Below are 14,078 nucleotides of genomic sequence, written 5' to 3' on the forward strand. Positions count from 1 at the left end.
GGAGGGCTTTCAGGTAGAGCTGACCAAAGTATTTCATTTTACAAGAGTGGATGAATTCTTTTTTTTTTTTTTTTTCTTTTAAGTGTATTATTATTTCAACATAAAAACTCAGAATGAATAAAAGAGGAGTAAGAGTTGCTAATATATAGGCCTGCAAGGGTTGATTGAATTGGGAGGCTAAATGTAAACTCACTCATTAGATTTTGGTTTTGTTTCTGCAGTCTGAGGATCTGTTGGGCTGAACAGAAAAACAAAAGAGAAACCTTTCTGTAGCTGTTCTCAGACAAGCTTCCGTTAATCAAACAAGCAATTTGGTCTGGAGATAATGATGCATGATGATTTGTTTGCTCTGTGTGCAGCAGTGGAGACCAGTGGAGGTTTCCAGGGTGACCATCCTTACAGCTGGACATGGCTGGTCCATTGCACTGGTAAGGAGTGGCTGGGGTTTGGCGGAGGCTCTGCCGTGCCAGCGCTGGAGCTGGGTTTGCTGGTAGCCAAGTCTCAGAGATGCTGTTGTAACCTAAATTCAGAGAGGGCCTCGGGTGCAATTTGGTACATTTTCCTCTTAGTCTGAGTTGGGCTCCATCCCATCAGCTGCACTGAGACCTGTGAGGAAGATGCGAACTTCAGAGCATCTCTGCTGGCTGGGGTCAAAGAGCAGCTTAGCCCAGTGTTGTTTCCCCGTGGCAGATGTGTAGGGAAGACTACGTGAGCAGTGCAAGCGTGTGGCGGTTTTTCCAGCTGTGTGCAGTTCGTGAGCTTCTTGAATCAAGCAGTATCTTTGTTCTGTAGGTTCTGGATTTTTCTTTTATGAATTTGACTAACTGCTTTTAGAGACCTGTAAACATTTGGTACCTGCTCTGTTCTGTGACAATAACTTCCATAGTTTAACTGTGTTACGAAGTAGCACTTTCCTCTCGGCAGATACAGAGACAGAAAAGGAAGGTGTCCAGAGGGAGGAAAACACAGGATCGAAGTCATAAACATTTAAATCATGTATCATACACTCCTTTAAACATTTTTTTAAAGGATTCTGTCTGTCACAGTGAATGTTTCAGAGATGTGAATATATACATTGTCATTTTTCTCCCTGAATTCCAGAGTAATTTTTCAGCCTCTGATTTGCTAGAAATAAGAGCACTGGCATAATGAAAAAACAGTTCTCCTACTTAAAATGTGCTGTTGGGCTTTTTAAAGCAATTTTTGTTCTTAATTTCATAGTAAGTTGAATGTTGTAAAACTTGCATCAAACGTTGTTATAAATACAAGTCTTTTAGAACAAAGATTTGGACACTAACTGTAACATTATTGAGAAAGAATTTTGGAGAAACTCTCTTACTACCCAGATTAGATTAATGAGGTTTGCTGACGGTGCTTGAGGTTCAGAGTGAAGAAATAGTCTGGGTAGCAAGGTAATTTGATTCCATTGCCACATGCATGCTGAAGTTTACAAAATGCAAGCTAAGCAGAATACTTGTTTCATCCTACTTCTGTGGCTCTATTAACTAAAATGAATTGTGGCTTATCTTAACCAAGAGAAGGTGGAAATGATTAGATAAAGATGCTATATTTCTGAAGGGCCCTGCTTGCTGGAAATGGCGTGTACTTTGCAAATCTCTTATTGTAGCATGCTACTGCTTCTTTTTATGTCCATTCAATCCAAAATTTCCTCTTTCCACCAGTAAAGTACAACAGTAGATCTTACACATCAGGTGGTAAGTGTAGGTCACTTTCAACTGTTACAAAGATGTGCAGGTGACTACTTCAGCACCAGATTTTGATGTTTTTAAAGCAGTTTGCATAGAAACTGTTTTAAAGCACTTGGGGTTTTTTTACCTCTCTTCTACCAGTAACATTATATTAAAGAGGAAGGGAGAATCTTTCACCACATCCTTGCTGTGGCATGGAGGCTACGTGTGACAGCATATGAAAGTATTTGTTGTTGAAACTTTTGCTAATGGGGAGGTACTTGATTGCCCTACTGCAAAATGAGGCTAACCTGAAACAATTTTGAAACTTTGACTCAAAGTCTGTGTTCTCACAGCTAATATGACTGTAACTGACTAATTGGTACTACTCTGGGATTTACTTTACTGGCATTTGAACTTAAAGTGCAAGAAATGTATAAATAATTTATGCAGGACAGTTGGTGTGTGTTGGTTTAATCACTGCACAGCTAGAATTTGATTGCTTTCGAAAGTCTCTTGGGATCCTTCAGACATGAAAAGGGATACTAGAAAACAACTTGGTAAGCACCACTTAATATTGATTTTCTTCAACAGCAAGTCTTTCACTTCATAGCTATTCCTCACACTTAATAGCCACCTAGTTATACTGAGAAGGACCACGTATAACAACATTGTAAAGAAAAAAATTAAAACGCCTTTTCAAAATGTTGATATTAGTTGTTCCTAGTTTTGCTGGGAGTTTTTTTGTTTGTTCGTTTATTTTTCCTTCTTAAATCCTGGTGAGCTTTGCTTGAGTTGAGTTTGTTCTCTGTGTGTGCTGAAATTACATTGCTGATTTGTAAAATGCTGTAGTTTCTCAAGTGGCCTATGTAAAATAAACTTTCTGTATGCCAGCAGTCTAGCAGCAGAATATTATTGTTGTAGAATGTGCTGGAGAAGAACATTCATTTTAGCCTTAAGAACTAATTGTTTAGGTATACCCTTGGGCAGCCAGCCACAACTGAATAAATGAATCTGTTGGAAAGGCCTGGTAATGAAGCTTTTACTTGTGAATTCAGTAGCTTTAAAAATTGTCTTACAGTGCAGTCTTTAAAGATCTAATTACTTATTTCCTCATTTAAACAAAACTCATAAAACTGTCTGAGAGTTATCTGATGTTTCTGTGGGTCATATTAGTGAGTAAATAGGCTACAATATGACACTAGAAAAAATACTAAGGCTGATATTTCACTGCTGGGGGAAATCCCATAATATTTTCAGTGAATGCAAGAGGTTATTAAAAAGCCAGCACTTGATCAAATTATGAAGGGTTAAAATTGTGATAGCAGATGACTGGACTTGATTACGAAGGAGAGCTTTTTGTTCTAAGCCCTAGGTAGAGTCAGGACATAGAGGAAAAACTTTCAAAAGCCAAAATAACTGAAATAGCTACTTGCTTTCTGAAAAGTGTTTAGAAACTTCAGCATAACTTTTTGCTATTTGTGAGTGGCAAGACCCAATCTTTATTTTGCTATGATTAAGGTAGGCAGTAATGGTAGCTGTCATCCCAGGAGCGGTTCAAAATGCATTATGCCTGAGAGGAACAACTTACTTTCTCTTAAGAAAATAAGGAATTCTTACTATTTTATTTGCAAAAAGAGACACAGTTCTGGGAATGTTTTGACCAGCAATCATGCTCAGTTTGTCTGATGAATTTTGTCCATTTCTGCTAGTGTTTTATGCTGTGTTCTCATACATCTCCTTCATCAGTAGATTATAAACTACAGCCCAGGAAATATTTCTCTTGCACTTGGGCAGTTCCTGATAAGGCAAGAATGGGGATCTAATGTCTTGTGATATTTTTGGGCACCCTTAGAAATGTTTACTGCTAATAAGTTTGAAATCCTGTAACATTATTTCAGAGGAATTAGCGTATCATTAATTACTGGCTTAATGACAAGCAATAGGCTGTAGAAACATAAACCTTCAAAATTTCATTTGTTCGCTCTAAATCTACAACTATGGTAATTAAAGTTAGGGAATCGTTCCAAGAGCAGCAGAGCTGGCCTAGCCACAAGGCAAAGCTTGGCTTGCCCCCCTCAGTCCCCGACTTGCAGTGATGTGGTCTTGCTCCTGGCTCTTCTGTCCTGACTCTTGTTCGAACTGTTGTTGAGCTGCCTCCTCACTTTGTGAGCTGAACAGGAAACTCTCTCTTTTCTTTCTCTGCTGGGTTTGTTTCTGTTAGTTTAGTGAACTGAATCAGCTCAGGAGGGATCTGGTGCACTTCCATGCGCAAAATAAATGTGCTGGCGATGTGGGGCAGGGGACAGGAGCTTGTTCTTTGGGGAACTGTGAACTGTTATACTGGCTTATCCCATCTTTTGGAACTATGCTTTTAGTAAAAACCCCATCAGGAACTCTCTGAATAGTTATTTTTTCCTAGGAAGATAGGACTGAGATTAAGACAAATCACTAATCTTTCAACATTAAGATTTGGAGTTTAACAGCTTTATTGTCTCTTAAATCTTAAGTCTGTGGGACCAGATTCTGTTTTTCTTTCACTGGTGCAAATCTACCTTAATTCACTGAAAGTCAGTCTAGCATGAGGCTGGAAATAAAAGGTTCAGATGTATAATAAGACTCGGTTGAAGAAATCCAGTGAGACTTAAACTGAGATGAATAAGCATGTGGGAAGCAGCTATAGTCAAAGAGACAAACATGCTGCATTTTAAGAAATATAAACAAGTGGGAGGGTAGTAATAAAGGGCTTGCACAGAGTAAGCCAATAGCCTACAACTGAGTGCCCAACAGTAGCCAATTGGGGAGGTGAAGCCCTTGTCCCATTCTGTTACTTGCTTAAAGGAAGCAAGAAAAACTGGTCTAGGACTTCTGAAAGGCAAGGCAGTGGCTGCGGTGGCATTGTGAATAACCCTGTTCAGAACTTCCTGCTTTTCCTGACACCTAAAACAAACAAACAAACAAAAAAACCCAAAAACAAAAAAACCTACTCTGAGTAGACTTACTGATGTTCTTTTATGAACACTTTGTTTTTCTCTTCTGATGGAAATGTCTGTTTGTCCATTGTCCATCAATGTTTTGATTGGTTATTGTACAAATTTTTATTCCAGAAAATCTCCTGAATTGGTAGGGGGCAGTTCATGATATTTCTGTCTCTTCTGAAATGCAAACTGGGGAGTTCATGTAAATGCATCTGTTCCACATTTTAAAAAAGTGGCTATTTTCTTTTTTTAAAGAATGTACTGGCTAGTATGTTATTAACTAATAATGAGACAAATGGACTAGTGGCTTGTACTTGCTCTGTTAGCATGTTTGCTTTCCCTTGTCTCTACTAGAGCTGAAAAATAAGTTCTGCAATGTTCTGAAACAATGTGGACGTTGGATCTAACCAAGACAAGCCCAGCCTGTCTGGAGCAGGACATATAGACCCCGAAAGAACGTCTGGGCAAGCATATATGCTAATGTGAAATGTCTCGTGTGATCACATTGCATTTCAGGGTCAGGAGCTTTGGTGGACAGCTTCCTTTTTCTTTCTATCCAGTGCAAAATATCCTCTTCAGGTTGGCTGTGGACCAGAAGTCAAGGGAGCTGATGTCAAGGAGTTTGGCATCATTCTGTTGCTTTTGCTCTGACCTTGCTTGGAGGGTCATAGGCCTGCCTTAGAGCAATCAGAGGTATTGGGAAATGTGAAGGCTGGGACAGTGTCTTACTGTTATTCTAGCATAAACCACTAGGTATAACCATTTTATTTGGTTTCAGACAACTGCTGCTGCTGTATTTCTAGGAAAAGTTACTTACCAGTTCTACTTGTTCTGTTATTCCTAATAAAACGAGAACATGCACTGAAATTAATGCTTGTTAAACATGGTAAGTTTGATGTGTGTTTCTCCTCGACACCCCCCCCGCCCTTTAAAGTTTGTTTTAAATCTTGCAGCATCTCCGGGAGTCTGCTGTGTGTCCAAAGACAAAATGGTGTAATGCCTAGAGAGAGCTTCAAGTTCCTGGGCTGATCAGGATCTTGAAGGAAAAAGTTACAAGATTCTGAGTAATACTCTTTGGTTATTGGTTTTTTTGTGGAGCGTGTGTGTGTGKGGGGGGAAGTGTCAGTTTTTGTGTTAACAAAGTATAAGCATTTTGTTGATTATCAGGATAAACAAATATGTTTCTCTTATCTAGCACAAGAATTTGGGAAAACAAATGTACATTATTTTATTGTAGATGGATATATTTATATGTACTTTTAAAAGGATCTGTTCATGTTATATGTTGAAGTAAGCAGAATTCTTTTCAGTCTGTTCTGATTGATACTGTTTCTGACAAAAAAATATATATTTTTAATTAAAGAAGCCAGGTATTGTGTTCATAGAATCACGGAATTGCTGAGGTAGGAAGGGACCTCTGGAGATCATTTAGTCCAAAGTCCCTGCTCAGTGCAAGGTCAGTTAGTGCAGATTGCTCAGGGCTGTGTGCAATCATATTTTGAATATCTCCAAGGGTGGAGATTCCACAACCTCTCTGGGCAACCTGTTCCAGTGTTTGACCACCATCACAGGAAAAAGCTTTTTCTCATGTTTAATTGGGATCCCTTGTTTCAGTTTGTTCCCATTGCCCCTTGTTCTTTCACAGGGCATCGTGGAGAAGAGTCTGGCTCTGTCTTTTTGACACCCTCCCATCAGATATTTATACACACTGATAAGATCCCCCTGAGCCTTCTCTTCTTGAGGCTGAACAGTTCCAGCTTTCTCATCATATGAAAGATGCTCCAGTCCCTTCATTATCATTATCTTAGTGGCCCTTTGCTGGACTCACTCCAGTGGCTCCATGTCTGTCTTGTACTGGGGAGCCCAGCACTGGACCCAGCAGTCCAGATGTGGCCTCACCAGGGCTGAGTAGAGGGAGAAGATCACCTCCCTCAGCCTGCTGGCAACGCTCTGCCTAACGCACCCCAGGATACCATTGGCCTTCTTGGCCACAAGGGCACCTTGCTGGCTCATGGTTAACTCATAGTCCACCAGGACCCCCAAGTCCCTTTCTACAAAGCTGCTTTCCAGCCGGTTGGCCCCCAGCCCGTTTGGGTGCATGGGGTTATTCCTCCCCTGGTGCAAGACTCTGCATTTGCGTTGCTGAGCTTCCAGAGGTTCCTGTTTGTCCATTTCTCCATCCCCTTGAGGTTTCTGTGAATGGCAGCACAGCTATCTGGTGCATCCACCACTCCCCCCAGTTTTGTAATATCTACGAACATGCTGAAGGTGCACTCTATCACTGCCCTCATTAACAAAGATATCAAACTATATTGGCCTCCAGCTGAAATCTTATTTTATCTCTTCAGATTAGAATTCAGTTCTGTCACTGGCCAAGTTCCTGGCACTATCTCTTCTTACCCCACCCGTTTTTAATGGCTGTTGTCTTAAGTGGGGTTTAAAATTAGACAAAGTAAACTTCAGTATAGGAAAAGGTTGGAATACAGAGATGTCATCAGACCATTCATGGGGACAGCTGAGTTCTGTGTAATTTCCTCGGAGGATAGGATACTTTATGAACAGTGGTAAACAGGTATAAAACCACTCACTCCAGAATGAGAGAACCCTTTCACAATGTTTGAGTCACACCAATTGGAGAGCTGCTTTTAATTATTTAGCCTGTTCATATGATTAGTGGAGAAGTCTTCCTCTTAAACTACAGAATTTATGTATTGTTTTAAACCTGTACAGTATACCCTCATTCTTGAGCATCTTAATAAAGAGTGCTCTAGTAGCGCACAAAACCTGTAAATATCTCATGACATAGAATAATTGTCTTAAAGGTATCCCCTGAGTGGGATCCCACTCACTAAGTCAGGAGGGGGAGGATCCTGCAGTGTTACCTTCCACTCAGCCTGCTGACAGCCTGAGCAGAGCCTGCAAAGGTAGGATCTTACTTGTGCCGGGGATCAGGTGATGACTTCATTGTCTCCTGGTTGCTGCTCAAGTGAACATTTGCCACGTTATACAAAGAATAGCCAGACTTATGATCTTCCAGTCACTTCTTTTTAACAGTGTGCACTTTTCCCTTCTCCTAGACCATTTGTATTATTAAACAAACATCAATTATAGGCCTACGCTTTAAGAAATTTTGGCAGAGATCTTTTGTGCGAGTCAGGAGAAAAGCAGTTTGGTAAGTGCACCTCTGTTCTGGTTAAATTTTTTGATTTACCTCAAGTCTAACTCAGCATCCTTCCCTCATCCTGATTCCTGCAGAGTTAATAGCAGGAGAGGGTCCACTGAAAAAGGGATGGAAAAAAAAAATCTGACCTTGGCAATGTGTTGCATTTGTCAGTTGTCATATAGATAATTAGTATCGCACTGGTACAGTTACATGTTTTAAGCTATCACCATTCTGTTGACATTTATCTATTGCCGTCTATCTCAATGACACATGGCATGGAGACATGATAAAAAGATTTAAATTATATCTTGAGCTCATAGAAATAAGAGAGGTCATTTCTGGTACAATAAAAATATCTTCTGACATGCTGTATTTATACTAACATTTCTTTATATTTCATTTATGCATAGAAATGGATTGAAGTCGTCTTGTCTGAACTTCCTGTGTAAATTTTGCTTGCTTGTTTATCAGTTACGGTAAGACAAGTCACTGGCAGTACATCCCATCTGTAGCTGGGCTTCAAGGACTTGTGCACTTTTCATTAAACTGCATATAAGTCTGACTTGTGGGTGACAGAAAATGAAAGGTGAATTGAAATGGCTAAGGAGTTTTGGGAACATACTTTCTGCTGAATCATTTCCCAAATAAGTTCTGCAGTTTCTTCAAGTGAAAAATTAACAAGTTACCATGCTTGGCATTTTAACAATGCATAGTAAGGTGGGCCCATCTGGGGGTTTGGCATTTTTCCCTTCTCCTGGTTTTCTCATGTTCTGGCATTTAAAGCAGCAAGGAAATAAATGGCATAAGACTTATTTAATACATATGTCATTGTTTAGTTTTTTATAGCAGGATGGCTCCATCTGAAACTGTCATTTTTGTGTAACATACAGGTATTTGAGAGCTTCACATAAACTTTGTGTCTGGGGTTTGTAGGATTTGAACATGAATTGAAAAATGCCTCTTCAGTAAACCTGCTTCTGTATTAAACCATGTATGCAAAAGCTTGACTCCTAACTGCAACATGTTGCGCTGACTTCCGTATGTACTGGTATGAGTGTGCAGGGGTGGTGGTGTGTTTTTTAACATTACTGTACAGTACAGCAGAAGCTGATTAGTGATTTGGTCAATGCAGATTGGATCAATATATCTTTTGTTTTCCATCTATGGTTTTTCTTTTTCTTCCTTCCTGTTTTTTTGTCTGAAAAAATCCTTAATTTTGTTTCCTTCCATTCTACTATTTCCATCCTTCTCCCAGTTACTCTTGTCTGATAAACCAAATGCTGTTTTGCAGGAATGATACTCTCCTCAGCTTGCAGTGGAGTTGGAGAGAGAGGAGATAGACTTCAGTCTGTTAAGTGGGCCTTCCATTTAAAGTTTCTTTTAAAATTTATTTTTTTTATTTGCTTCTCTCCTTTTTTCTGCAATTCTCTTAAAGTTTTTCTTCCCTCTTGTTTTGTTGTCATTTGTTTGTTCTTTCCCTTTTGATTTTACCTACTGCATTTCTCTATTTTATTATTTATCACATAATCCCTTTAGTAGTATGGCAGGTGGTCTGCAGGAAGTCAACTGATACCAAATGACTCAGTAATTTCAAAATATTTTCTAGATATACAAGAATTATTATAAGAAAATCATTCTGACCATGGTTATAGGTAGTTTTGAAAGAGTGGGAGAAACAAACAGATACAAATAAGACATGACTTATAAGAGAGGAATCTCAACTACATGCAAAGAACATCTTCAGTAACCGTATTTGGGGAGTTGGGACTGGAAATTTTAGCCAGGGAAAGAGAGAACATGTCAAAGATAACTTTTCAGTTGTGGGGGGAGGATGGAAGGGAATAAGGGCATAGCTCACTGCCTTGTGCCTGGAGCTACTGTTATAAGCAAAGTGGGGAAAATACTTCCTTCCTTTTAGAGTCCTAGCCTTGGGTTGGTATTGCTAAGCTTTTTGCTACCTCTTCAGTCTCTCTGCTATGAAAAACAAACAAACAAACCCAGCTGCCATTATAGGAGAGACTGGTAGTTAAGTATCTTTTCCCTTGCAAAGGATTTTGTTCCCATAATGGCTAAGAAAAAGAGCAGAATGTGGAAGCAGTTTTTCATTTTGATGATTCATGTGAACACTTATGATGTTTTTGCAAGTTGCATTTAGTCAGGTATTGCAACACCTCAAAAAAAAAAAAACCAACCAAACACCTCAATATCAACTCTCAACTGTATTTTGTCTGAAGTGATTTGGTTCTTTGGCAAAGTGCTCTACAGAACTAGGATATTGGTACTCTGATTGAAATGAAACAATTGGAGGACTCGGGTGTGGAGATGTCAAGAAGAAATGTATGAGTTTGGGACTTTTCTTTGCCTGCTGACTCTCTTGGCCTTTTGGACTCTGAACCACTAAGCATAAAGTTTTTGGAGCTCCTCGTGTTCAAGGACCTATTTGAACCTACCTTGATATGTCAATACGTCAAGGGAAAAAAACAAACAAGCTACAGCTTTGTCAACTTCAAGTCTGTATTAATTAATGTTTTGTTATACCATGTGGAAGCCCTGGATTTGATTCTTCTTTCAGGATTTTTTGCTCTCTTGGCGCTCAGTCCTACAAAGTGCTGAGTTGGCCCTTGTCCAGTAAGGCACTTAAGCATGTTGACCTTTGAAAGCATGAATGCTCCACATCAGTTTGACCGTGTTAAGCATGTGGTGTCCTTTTCTTTGTTGGCTTGCCAGGATGCAGGGCTTTGAAGCAGTTAAGGTTAGAAGGTGTTACTTTTTGCAAAAATCCCTTGAAAAATTGGCTTTTAAGGGGATGCCTAGGAAAGACAGCAGTAACAACTAATAATAAAAATGAACCTTTTATAGTTTTTCTTTTCCACTTTAAGAAAAGGGAAGTAGTTCGGCATTAAACTAAACAGGACACATCTCACTTGGTGAAACCAAGCATCGTATTGGAATAATGTATGAGCAAGTAACATAATGCGCCACAGGATTCTTGACTATGCTAACAGTAAAAACACTGATGTAAGATATTCTATTTGTGCAGTCATTGATACTTCGGTGTTAACAAAGCACCCTTAAGATAGTGACTGTAGCGCTGGAAACTAGATGTGCGACTATCACCTTTAATGTCAATTATGTCCTTGACAACTAGACTACTTGCTGTACTTAATATTGAAATTGCTGTAGAGTTGCCATTCAGTTCCTGTACATTCTTTAGCCTGCCTTTCAGATTTAATTTAGCTAGAGAAATGGCGTGTTCCAACTTCTTATTCTCAGGGCACTTTGAGTTGCCCGAATGTGCTGTAGTTAGCACATGTGTGTGCGTGCATGCAAACACAGCTGTAGTGCAGAGGGCCACCTAGTTATGCATTGCAGACTTAAGTTTGGCTTGCTGATGTGAAACAGGTTTTAGTCATCCAAAAATTAAAATCAGGAGTTTTAAGCTATCTAGCTTAATTTATCTGGGCATGATAGGTATATTTGCAGTCTGGATGCAGAATCTGTTATAGTGGATTGGATTTTGTTGTGATCACAGAGTGAAAAAAAGATTTTGATATGAGTCATCTTTTTTCTGATAGAAGTGTATTGTTGTAAAGTCATCTTTTGAAGGTAAATGGCACCTAATTTTCATACTCTGCTTTTCTTCCCAACCTGCTACTTTATGTACTGGTTAATGGTATTCAAGCAGTTGTGTCTTTGATCACTGAAAAAGCCTGAAAGAAGTCTTGCTTATTGCACAGTATCTTTCATCACTGGTTATATATTTTCATCATTTTGAACTGTGCAAGATTTTTGTAATCCATATTAAACACGTGTGTAAAGCCAACTCTCAATTATCTGTGGCCAGATTATCTAGACTGTGAGCTATCCATGCGGTAGATGCAAAAATAGTTTAGATATGTTGGAGTTGGCACAGTGTGGAACAGTACTACAGAAAATGCAGCTGTGGTGTTTCCGAAGTAAATTTGTCTCTAGAAATGGTACAACCACTTTTGCATGGCACACAACCAAAATTAATAAATGCTTGCTGGCTCTGTACAGAGCCACCTTGGATATGTGTTCCTGGAATAGGAAGCAGTGGGAGGCTCGGTACAGAGACAGCCCTTCTGCATGAAGTTCTCCCAACTTCATCTGTGGCCATTAGATCTTGTTCTGTTGGATGTGAACTGATTTCCTGTAAAGCTACTCTATCATACTTGCTTAATACTTGGTTTTGGGAAGGTTCTTTATGGCAGGGTATAGCTCTGTGCAAAAGCATGGACTTGGTTTTGGAATGGTACTGCAGCTGGTCTGTAAAGCTTCTTGTTGGAGCAAAGTGCTTTGTGTCGCTGTGGTATTTCAGTGGTTCTGCTGGAGACGGCTTGGATCCAATGTCGGGGTACTGAGCCAAAATCTACTAAAGCTAACCCAGCATTCCTGTGGGCTACTGTTACTTTTTTGGGGTTCATCTACTCACTGTTGACCTGAAAGTAAAAGAAAAATTTTGTGTTTAGTATTAATCGAAGTTATGTAGCAGGACTTATTTTTCTAGTGCTTTCAGTTATAAGCTTGAAGGACAGAAGTTGCAGAAGGAAATTCAACCTAAATGCAATTTAATGTTAACTCTCCTAATTGCTTAGTGTTTCTTATCAAGAACTGTCAAAGGCTTATCTTGGCCACCATAGCTGGATGCTCAATAGTCATAGAAACATTTCAAGTATTGCTGCACGTTTTAAATGATTCCAGTGAATCCAGTGATTTCATTTCCTTTGGAGTTGTGCAGATATCCCCACTGGCTGCATTGTGAATGTCCTTTAGTATGTTGGATACTTGAAGGTGACTTCCTGTCTCTAGTTTGCACTTTATCAGCAAGGTGATGTGTAACGTGTAAATGTGATTGATACCTCTGCCTGGAATTTGGAGGCCTTGAGTAATTTTATACTTTGCTTCTACCTAGTCTACTAGTTGATTGCCTCCCCCGGTCTGAACTGATAAATTTCAACAGTCCTATTGACCGTATTAGTTTTTCATAGACTAAATATTTTTCCAAAACCAGTAGACATTCTGTTAAACTCATGGTTTTATGTGGATTACCAGTATCTTATAGAGACCACATGTGATAGGCTCATTGCTTAAATACTTTTGAAAGATGGACTGCTTTCCTAAGCAGTCACCTTTTGGGACGTTTTTTCACCACAGCTGTGCTCTACAATACCGATATTTGAGGTAACTGAGCCACACTTCTCTAGTCTGAATATTAGGATGTTCATTGTTTGTATAGTCATGGCTAAGAAGGGCTTTTTATGGATGCTTTTGTCTTTCTGTAGTTGTACTGTGTATAACTTTGATAACTGTGTTTTGATCCAACATTAAATTTCTGTACTACTGTTTTAGAGGAATGGACAGAAAAGAGAGTTAAAGATATCCAATTCATGCATTGTTCCAACAACACAGAACTGTCAGCCTTTCTTCTTTTTTTTTTTTTTTTTTAATTCCTCTTACTTCAAATCTTTCTCTCCCCTTGATACTTTTTGTCTGATTGTGGCAACCTTGCAAATCAAGTCGCTGCAATAAATCTAGAATAGCAAGAAGTGTGGCTAAAATTATTAAACAGTAATGCTAACATTTTCGTTATTGTTGGAAGCTGTAGTAGTTAATACCCAATGCCAAATGCACTGTTTTGAGAAGAGTATAGAATTGTCAGGAAGTGGGAAAAAATTGTAATCAGTATCTGACTCTATTTTAGAAGTAGTCTTCAGTAGGAGAGGGTCTTTCAGATGACAAGTGGAGTGAAGCTGACTGTCAACAGTGAGTTTCAAGATGATGATTTTATTGTAATCATCTTCTGAAAATAATAAAATGAAAAAATCTTCTGTACATCCTCTGGCAAAATGGAAGTCTCCATATTACTTCAGTGTGGTGTCTTTGACTGTTTTTTCTCAGAAATAAGACTCAACCAGTGAATGGAGGGAAAGATCAAGACTACACAGATGAAGCATCCAGGGAGGACTTCTTGCACGTGACAGTTAGGTATGCAACATCGCCCATTGTTTGAATTGGTTAAAAACAGCAAACTATGTGAGTGGTATTGTTTTACAGTATAGAATATATTCCAAGGATCTCAACTACTTAGTAGAGAGTACAAGGTAACTTTTTTTTTGTTGGTGGTTCCCATGAGGCCACTTCCTAAAACTGCTTTCAAACCATGCTGCTGTTCTCCATACTTTTCTGAAATTCTACTTCGTATATGAATTCTTAATGCAGAGGAGCAAG

At 39.1% G+C, this 14,078-nt stretch overlaps 1 protein-coding gene across 1 annotated transcript in view; it reads left to right on the forward strand.

The window, feature by feature from the left end:
• Nucleotides 1-388: 388 nt before the first annotated feature.
• FAM160A1 (family with sequence similarity 160 member A1) overlaps nt 389-14,078 on the forward strand; it is a 67,818-nt gene continuing 54,128 nt past the window's right edge. The window contains exon 1 of the mRNA XM_026088213.1: nt 389-428. The gene's annotated coding sequence lies outside the window, so the exon portion shown is untranslated. The remainder of the gene's footprint in view (nt 429-14,078) is intronic.

The sequence above is a fragment of the Apteryx rowi genome, unplaced genomic scaffold (genome assembly GCF_003343035.1).
Source record: "Apteryx rowi isolate R43461 unplaced genomic scaffold, aptRow1 scaffold_76, whole genome shotgun sequence".
Taxonomy (NCBI): domain Eukaryota; kingdom Metazoa; phylum Chordata; class Aves; order Apterygiformes; family Apterygidae; genus Apteryx; species Apteryx rowi.